Here is a 10,083-nt window from a genome sequence, read left to right as displayed (position 1 = left end):
AGTGATTTAATCATATAAAAAATTTAAAACAGAGAGTAATTTTAAATATGAAAACTTTTTTTTTAAAAGAACAAATTAAAATAAAATGAAACACATGTATGATGTAACACTCATTTGGGTCTAGAGGTGGTTCCTTTTAATGAAACATGTATGGACCACCTAGAATCTGAAATTTAAGATAGGCTCAGATGATTCAGCACGTGCAATAAGGCCAGAGAAAGCAATTTAGAGAGAATGTTCTTCATTTGCCCAGAATTTTCTCATCTGAACCTGTGAGACCAAAACTTAACAAACACATCAGCAAAGCTCAAATAATGAATCATAGCTTAAAATCTCTAGATTAGTCCTAAGCATGCAAAATCTGTCCTCAGCTAATGGTTTTGTAAAAATATCTACTAATTTCTCCTCTGATTAAACAAATTGAATACTAATATCCCCCTTTTGGACATGTTCTCTTATTGAGTGAAATTTTACTTCAATATGCTTAGTCCTAGAGTGCAAAACTGGATTTTTAGAAATATTAATGACACTCATATTATCACACATCAAGGGAATACTTTCAGCATTTAATTTATAATCGGCAAGCTGTGTTTTTAACTATAAAAGCTGAGAACAACAAAAAGAAGCAGCTATATACTCAGCCTTTGCAGTGGATAAGGCCACTGTTGGTTGCTTCTTACTTGACCAAATATTTAAGGACTTTCCAAGGAAGCAACATAGACCAGAAGTGCTCCTTCTATCAACTCTATCACCAGCAAAATCTGCATCACAATAACCAACTGCAGAAAAATCATCAATCTTAGGATACCAAAGACCGAAATTGGATGTGCCATGAACATATCTAATGATCCTTTTAACTGCAGAAAGATGTGACTCTTTTGGTTTGGATTGGAACCTAGAACACAATCCAACACTTTGCACAATGTCGGGCCTAAAGGAAGTTAAGTACATAAGAGAACCAATCATTCCTCTATACCTAGTCTCATCAACATCTTTCTCAGTTTCTCCCTTATCTAATTTAGAATTAGGATGCATGGGAGTTCCCATGGGTTTGGCATTTTCCATACCAAATTTCTTAACTAATTCCTTGGCATACTTCTCTTGGTGAATGAAAATACCATTTTCAGTTTGTTTAATTTGCAGCCTAAGGAAAAATTAAGTTCACCCATCATACTCATGTCAAATTCACTTGTCATGAGTTTTCCAAAATCAGAACAGAGGGATTCATTGGCTGATCCAAAAATAATGTCATCAACATATATTTGGACTAGAATAAAAGAATCATTAGAATTCTTGATAAATAGAGTTGTGTCAGTGGTGCCTCTTTGAAAACCATTTTTCAAAAGAAAAGAGCTAAGTCTCTCATACCAAGCTCTAGGAGCTTGTCTTAAACCATAGAGAGCTTTAGATAATTTGAAAACATTATCAGAATGCTCTTTATTTTCAAAACCAGGAGGCTGCTTCATATACACTTCTCTATCTATCACACCATTCAAAAATGCACATTTCACATCTATTTGATATATTTTAAAACCACAAAATGCAGCATAAGCTAAGAGAAGTCTTATGGCTTCCATTCGGGCAACAGGGGCAAAGCATTCATCAAAGTCTATTCCTTCTTCTTGGTCATATCCTTGTGCCACTAGCCTTGCCTTGTTTCTTGCAATGCTACCATCTTCTCCCAACTTGTTCCGAAAAATCCACTTGGTGCCGGTCACTTTCTTTCCACTTGGCCTTGGAACTAAAGTCCATACTTGGTTCTTTTCAAACTCAAGAAGCTCATCATCCATGGCTTTAACCCAAGAAGGGTCACTGAGTGCTTCCTTGACGTTTTGAGGCTCTATTTGTGAAAGAAGGGCAATGTTTGATCCTTCATTTGCCTTTCTAGTGGAAGACCTTGTTTGCACTCCATGAGAGACGTCTCCAATGACAAATTCCTCAGGATAATTCTTCAAGAATCTCCATTCACGAGGTCTGGTGGACTTGGATGCAGATTGAGATACCAAGGGATTCTGGGTGCTGCTGGCTTCAGGATTTCCCTCAGATTCATGAGACAAAATGGAATTGTCTCTTGAATTTTCAGCAGTTGCAGTTTCTGGTTTAGTTTGACCAGAATTTCGTTTTTCATTATTTTGAGTGGTTTCATCTTCCTTTTGAGCTTGATTTCCTGCATCACAATCTTCCAAAATGCTTTGTACCAAGTTAGTATCACAAAATGTAACATGTATGGACTCCTCAATAATTCTAGCATCTTGATGATAAACCCTATATGCTTTACTAGTTGTGGAATATCCTACAAACAAACACTCATAAGCTTTTGGATCATATTTTTCCAAATTTTCTTTGTTATTTAAAACAAAACATTTGCATCCAAAGATGTGCAAGTAGTCTAAGTTTGGTGGGTAGCCTTTCCAAAGTTCATAAGGGGTTTTCTTAAAAAATTTTCTTATGATTGTTCTATTCAAAATGTGGCAAGCCGTGTTAACCGCTTTAGCCCAAAGGAATTTTGGAACATTACTCTCACAAAGCATAGCTCTTGTCATCTCTTGTATGCTTCTATTTCTTCTTTCCACAACACCATTTTGTTGTGGTGTTCTTGGACAAGAGAAGTTGTGAGATATTCCAAATTCCTCACAAAAGGATTCAAATAAATTATTTTCAAATTCAGCTCCATGATCGCTTCTTATAGAAGAGATTTTCAAATCCTTTTCATTTTGAATTTTCTTGCAAAAAGGTTCGAAGGCCGAAAAGGCTTCATTTTTGTGTGCAAGAAATAAAACCCAACCAAACCTAGTATAGTCATCCACAATTACTAAACCATAATATTTACCACCTAGGCTTTGAGTTCTTGTTGGACCAAATAAATCAATGTGCAGCAACTCAAGTGGTCTTTTAGTAGAGATGTCTTCCTTTGGTTTAAAAGAAATTTTTGTTTGTTTTCCCATTTGGCAAGCATCACAAGTGATGTCTTTGTCAAACTTTATCAAAGGAAGACCTCTTACTAATTCTTTCTTTACAAGTTTGTTTATTTGAAACATACTTGCATGGCCCAATCTCTTGTGCCATAACCAATTTTCAGATTCTTTAGAGTGAAGACAAGCTACATTTTGATCTTTTAGTTCATCAAGAGTAAGTCCATACATATTATTAAAACGCTTGGCAACAAACATCACTTCATTTGTCTTTTCATTGACAATACAGCATTCAAGCTTTTTGAAGATAACTAAATATCCTAAATCATACAGCTGACTTATACTCAAGAGATTGTGCTTCAAACCACATACCAAAAGTACATCATCAATGAAAGTAGATTGCTCATTACCTACTTTTCCAACAGCAATGATTTTACCTTTACCATCATCTCCAAAGATCACAAAACCTCCATCATACTTGTTTAGTTTGATGAAGTAGGTTGACCTTTCAGTCATGTGCCTTGAACATTGGTGCACGAAATTGTGATCTCCAGGCTCGAACAAATCCTGGTAATGGCTCCAAAGCTTGGTGCTCTGATCTTAATTCATAATTGTCACAACTTCGATACAACTAACCAGCAAGTGCACTGGGTCGTCCAAGTAATACCTTACGTGAGTAAGGGTCGAATCCCACGGAGATTGTTGGTATGAAGCAAGCTATGGTCACCTTGTAAATCTCAGTCAGGCAGATATAAAGTGATAATGGTGTTTTCGAATATTATATAATAAAATAGGGATAGAGATACTTATGTAAATCATTGGTAGAAATTTCAGATAAGCGAATGGAGATACTTTTCGTTCCTCTGAACCTCTGCTTTCCTGCTATCTTCATCCAATCAGTCTTACTCCTTTCCATGGCTGGCTTTATGCAAGGGCATCACCGTTGTCAGTGGCTACATCCCCTCCTCTCAGTGAATAATATGCTCACGCACCCTGTCACGGCACGGCTATTCATCTGTCGGTTCCCGATCATGCTGGAATAGGATTCACCCTCCTTTTGCGTCTGTCACTAACGCCTAGCACTCGCGAGTTTGAAGCTCGTCACAGTCATTCAATCATTGAATCCTACTCAGAATACCACAGACAAGGTTTAGACCTTCCGGATTCTCTTGAATGCCGCCATCATTCTAGCTTACGCCACGAAGATTCTGGTTAGGAGATCTAAGAGATACTCATTCTAGCTTAATTCATGTAGAACAGAAGTGTTTGTCAGGCATGCGTTCATAAGGGAGAAGGATGATGAGCGTCACACATAATCATCACCTTCATCACGTTCTTGGGTGCGAATGGATATCTTAGAAGCGAAATAAGATGAATTGAATAGAAAACAGTAGTACTTTGCATTAATCTTTGAGGAACAGCAGAGCTCCACACCTTAATCTATGGAGTGTAGAAACTCTACCGTTGAAAATACATAAGTGAAGGTCCAGGCATGGCCGAGATGGCCAGCCCCCTAAACGAGATCAATGGTCTCCTAAGATGAACAATGGATTAAAACTGAGACCAAAGATGGTCAAAAAGACTAGTAAAAGGTCCTATTTATAATAAACTAGTCACTAGGGTTTACATGAGTAAGTAATTGATGCATAAATCCACTTCCTGGGCCCACTTGGTGTATGTTTGGGCTGAGCTTAAGTGTTGCACGTGCAGAGGCCATTTGTGGAGTTGAACGCCAGTTTCTGTGCCAGTTTGGGCGTTCAACTCTGGTTTTGGATCCTTTTCTGGCGCTGGACGCCAGATTTGGGCAGAAGGCTGGCGTTGAACGCCAGTTTACGTCGTCAATTCTTGGCCAAAGTATGGACTATTATATATTGCTGGAAAGCCCTGGATGTCTACTTTCCAACGCAATTGGAAGCGCGCCATTTCGAGTTCTGTAGCTACAGAAAATCCACTTTGAGTGCAGGGAGGTCAGAATCCAACAGCATCAGCAGTCCTTTTTCAACCTCTGAATCTGATTTTTGCTCAAGTCCCTCAATTTCAGCCAGAAAATACCTGAAATTACAGAAAAATACACAAACTCATAGTAAAGTCCAGAAATGTGAATTTAACATAAAAACTAATGAAAACATCCCTAAAAGTAACTAGATCCTACTAAAAACATACTAAAAACAATGTCAAAAAGCGTATAAATTATCCGCTCATCACAACACCAAACTTAAATTGTTGCTTGTCCCCAAGCAACTGAAAATCAAATAGGATAAAAAGAAGAGAATATACTACAAATTCCAAACTATCAATGAAACATAGCTTCAATCATATGAGCGGGACTTATAGCTTTTTGCCTCTTGAATAGTTTTGGCATCTCACTTTATCCATTGAGGTTCAGAATGATTGGCATCTATAGGAACTTCAGATTTCGAATAGTGTTATTGACTCTCCTAGTTCAGTATGATGATTCTTGAACACAGCTTCTTTATGAGTCTTGGCCGTGGCCCTAAGCACTTTGTTTTCCAGTATTACCACCGGATACATAAATGCCACAGACACATAATTGGGTGAACCTTTTCAGATTGTGACTCAGCTTTGCTAAAGTCCCCAATTAGAGGTGTCCAGGGTTCTTAAGCACACTCTTCTTTTGCTTTGGGCCTTGACTTTAACCGCTCAGTCTCAAGTTTTCACTTGACACCTACACGCCACAAGCACATGGTTAGGGACAGCTTGGTTTAGCCGCTTAGACCGGGATTTTATTCCTTTAGGCCCTCCTATCCACTGATGCTCAAAGCCTTGGGATCCCTTTTATTTGCCCTTGCCTTTTGGTTTTAAGGGTTATTGGCTTTTTCTGCTTGCTTTTTCTTTTTCTTTCTATTTTTTCTATTTTTTTCGCCCTTTTTTTTTTCTGCAAGCTTTGTTCTTTGCTGCTTTTTCTTGCTTCAAGAATCATTTTTATGATTTTTCAGATTATCAAATAACATGTCTCTTAGTCATCATTCTTTCAAGAGCCAACATATTTAACATTCTTAAACAACAACTTCAAAAGACATATGCACTGTTCAAGCATACATTCAGAAAACAAGAAGCATTGTCACCACATCAATATAATTAAGCTAAGTTCAAGGATAAATTCGAAACTCATGTACTTCTTGTTCTTTTGAATTAAAACATTTTTTATTTAAGAGAGGTGATGGATTCATAGGACATTCATAACTTTAAGACAAAGTTACTAACTACTAATGATCATGTAATGAACACACAAACATAGATAAGCACATAACATAGAAAACAAAAAACAGAAGGAATAAGAACAAGGAATGAATCCACCTTAGTGATGGTGGCGTTTCCTTCTTGAGGAACCAATGATGTCCTTGAGCTCTTCTATGTCTCTTCCTTGTCTTTGTTGCTCCTCCCTCATTGCTTTTTGATCTTCTCTTATTTCATGAAGCATGATGGAGTGCTCTTGATGTTCCACCCTTAGTTGTCCCATATTGGAACTCAATTCTTCTAGGGAGGTGTTGATGTGCTCCCAATAGTTTTGTGGAGGAAAGTGCATTTGAGGCATCTCCGGAATCTCATGGTGATGAGCTTCTTGCGCCTCTTGAGCTCCATGACTGGGCTCTCTTGCTTGCTCCATCTTTTTCTTAGTGATGGGCTTTTCCTCTTTAATGAGGATATCTCCCTCTATGTCAATCCCAGCTGAATTGCATAGGTGGCAAATGAGGTGAGGAAAGGCTAACCTTGCCATGGTGGAGGACTTGTCAGCCACCTTGTAGAGTTCTTGAGGTATAATCTCATGAACTTTCACCTCTTCTCCAATCATGATGCTATGGATCATGATGGCCCGGTCTATAGTAACTTCAGACCGGTTGCTAGTGGGAATGATTGAGCATTGAATAAACTCCAACCATCCTCTAGCTATAGGCTTGAGGTCCAATCTTCTTAGTTGAACCGGCTTGCCTTTGGAGTCAATCTTCCATTGAGCTCCTTCTACACATATGTCCATAAGGACTTGGTCCAACCTTTGATCAAAGTTGACTCTCCTTGTGTAGGGGCGTGCGTTCTCTTCCATGTATGGCAAGTTGAACGCCAACCTCACATTTTCCGGACTAAAATCTAAGTATTTCCCCCGAACCATTGTAACATAGTTCTTTGGATCCGGGTTCTTACTTTGATCATGGTTCTTGGTGATCCATGCATTGGCATAGAACTCTTGAACCATTAGGATGCCGACTTGTTGGATGGGATTTGTTAGAACTTCCCAACCTCTTCTTTGAATTTCATGTCGGATCTCCGGATACTCATTTCTTTTGAGTTTAAAAGGGACCTCAGGGATCACCTTCTTCTTGGCCACAACATCATAGAAGTGGTCTTGATGGGCTTTGGAGATGAACCTTTCCATCTCCCATGACTCGGATGTGGAAGCTTTTGTCTTCCCTTTCCCTCTTCTAGAGGATTCTCCGGTCTTAGATGCCATCAATGGTAATGGAAAAACAAAAAAGCTATGCTTTTACCACACCAAACTTAGAATATTGCTCGCCCTCGAGCAATAAACAAAAGAATAGAAGAAGAAGAAGAAGAAATATGGAGAGGGAGAGGGAGATATGGTTTCGGCCAAGGAGAGTGTAGAGGGGTGTGTTGTGTGAATTTGATGAAGAATGGAGGTCTTTATATAGGGAAGGGAGGGGGTTTAAGGTTCGGCCATATGGGTGGGTTTGGGTGGGAAATTGGTTTTGAATTTTGAAGGTAGGTGGAGTTTATGAGGTAGGTTTATTGGGAAGAGTGGGTGGATGTGAGTGGTGAAGGTTTAGTGGGGAAGAGAGCTTGAGGTGATTGGTGAGGGGTTTCTAGGGAAGAGCGTTTATGGGGTTGTGTGAAAGAGAGTGGTGAGAAGAAGTGAGTGGAGGTAGGTGGGGATCCTGTGGGGTCCACAGATCCTGTGGGGTCCACAGATTCTGAGGTGTTCAAGGAATTACATCCCTGCACCCATTAGGCATGTAAAAATGCCTTTGTACCCAACTCTGGGCGTTCAGCGCCAGGTTGGTGGCCATTTTGGGCGTTCAACGCCCATTTGTGTGCCATTTCTGGCGTTGAACGCCAGAACCATGCCTGTTCTGGCGTTCAGCGCCCAGAAGCTACCCATTTTGGGCGTTCAGCGCCAGAACCATGCTCTGTTCTGGCGCTGAACGCCAGACAGATGCTCCTCCAGGGTGTGGTTTTTCTTCTGCTGTTTTTGATTCCGTTTTTTATTTTTTTGTTTATTTTGTGACTCCACATGATCATGAACCTAAGAAAACATAAAAATAAGAATTAGATAAACATTGGGTTGCCTCCCAACAAGCGCTTCTTTAATGTCAATAGCTTGACAGTGGGCTCTCATGGAGCCTCACAGATGTGCAGAGCTTTGTTGAGACTCTCCAACACCAAACTTAGAGTTTGGATATGGGAGTTCAATACCAAACTTAGAGTTTGGTTGTGGCCTCCCAACACCAAACTTAGAGTTTGACTGTGGGGGCTCTGGTTGACTCTGCTTTGAGAGAAGCTTTTCATGCTTCCTCTCCATGGTTGCAGAGGGAGATCCTTGAGTTTTGAATACAAGGGAGTTCTCATTCTATTGAAGGACTATTTCACCTCTGTCAACATCAATCACAGCTCTTGCTGTGGCCAGGAAAGGTCTTCCTAGGATGATGGATTCATCCTCTTCCTTTCCAGTGTCCAGGACTATGAAATCAGTAGGTATGTAAAGGCCCTCAACCTTTACTAATACATCTTCTACTTGTCCATAAGCCTGTCTTCTTGAGCTGTCTGCCATCTCTAGTGAGATTTTAGCAGCTTGCACCCCATAGATTCCCAGTTTCTCTATTACAGAGAGGGGCATGAGGTTTATCCCTGAACCAAGGCCACACAGAGCCTTGAAGATCATGGTGCCTATGGTACAAGGTAATATGAACTTTCCAGGATCCTGTCTCTTCTGAGGCAATGTCAGTTGATCCAGATCACTTAGTTCATTGATGAACAAGGGAGGTTCAACTTCCCAAGCATCAATGCCAAACAATTTGGCATTCAGCTTCATGATTGCACCAAGAAACTTGGCAGTTTGCTCTTCAGTGACATCCTCATTCTCTTCAGAAGAGGAATACTCATCAGAGCTCATGAAGGGCATAAGGAGGTTCAATGGAATCTCTATGGTCTCTAGATGAGCCTCAGAGTCCTTTGGTTCCTTAGAGGGAAGCTCCTTATTGATCACTGGACGTCCCAGGAGGTCTTCCTCCTTGGGATTCACGTCCTCTCCTCTCCTCAGAGGTTCGGCCATGGCGCTTATGTCAATGGCCTTGCACTCTCCTTTTGGGTTCTCTTCTGTATTGCTTGGGAGAGTACTGGGAGGGATTTCAGTGATCCTTTTACTCAGCTGGCCCACTTGTGCTTCCAGATTTCTAATGGAAGACCTTGTTTCATTCATGAAACTTACAGTGGCCTTAGATAGATCAGAGACTAGATTTGCTAAATTAGAAGCATTTTGTTCAGAGTTCTCTGTCTGTTGCTGAGTTGATGATGGAAAAGGTTTGCTATTGCTAAACCTGTTTCTTCCACCATTATTAAAGCCTTGTTGAGGCTTTTGATCCTTCCATGAGAAATTTGGATGATTTCTCCATGTTGAGTTATAGGTGTTTCCATAAGGTTCACCTAAGTAGTTCACCTCTGCTATTGCAGGGTTTTCAGGATCATAAGCTTCTTCTTCAGGAGAAGCCTCTTGAGTACTGTTGGATGCAGCTTGCATTCCATGCAGACTCTGAGAAATCATATTGACTTGCTGAGTCAATATTTTATTCTGAGCCAATATGGCATTCAGAGTATCAACTTCAAGAACTCCCTTCTTCATAGGCGTCCCATTATTCACAGGATTCCTTTCAGAAGTGTACATGAACTGGTTATTAGCAACCATGTCAATGAGTTCTTGAGCTTCTGCAGGCGTTTTCTTTAGGTGAATGGATCCACCTGCAGAAGTATCCAATGACATCTTTGATAACTCAGATAAACCATCATAGAATATATCCAGGATGGTCCATTCTGAGAGCATGTCAGAATGACACTTTTTGGTCAACTGTTTGTATCTTTCCCAAGCTTCATAGAGGGATTCACCTTCTTTCTGTCTGAAGGTTTGAACATCAGCTCTAAGCTT

The 10,083-nt window shown here is 40.0% G+C and overlaps 1 non-coding gene across 1 annotated transcript; it reads left to right on the top strand.

Annotated features, from left to right (window-relative positions):
- Nucleotides 1–9,979: 9,979 nt before the first annotated feature.
- LOC148569962 (small nucleolar RNA R71) lies at nt 9,980–10,083 on the top strand. The gene has a single exon (XR_015908637.1). It is a non-coding gene; the product is annotated as a small nucleolar RNA R71 (small nucleolar RNA).

Source organism: Arachis ipaensis, chromosome B3 (assembly GCF_059453495.1).
Source record: "Arachis ipaensis isolate K30076 ecotype BB chromosome B3, ASM5945349v1, whole genome shotgun sequence".
In the NCBI taxonomy this organism is placed as follows: Eukaryota; Viridiplantae; Streptophyta; class Magnoliopsida; order Fabales; family Fabaceae; genus Arachis; species Arachis ipaensis.
Note: the sequence above shows the minus strand (reverse complement) of the source record. Positions and strands in the feature narration are given on the sequence as shown.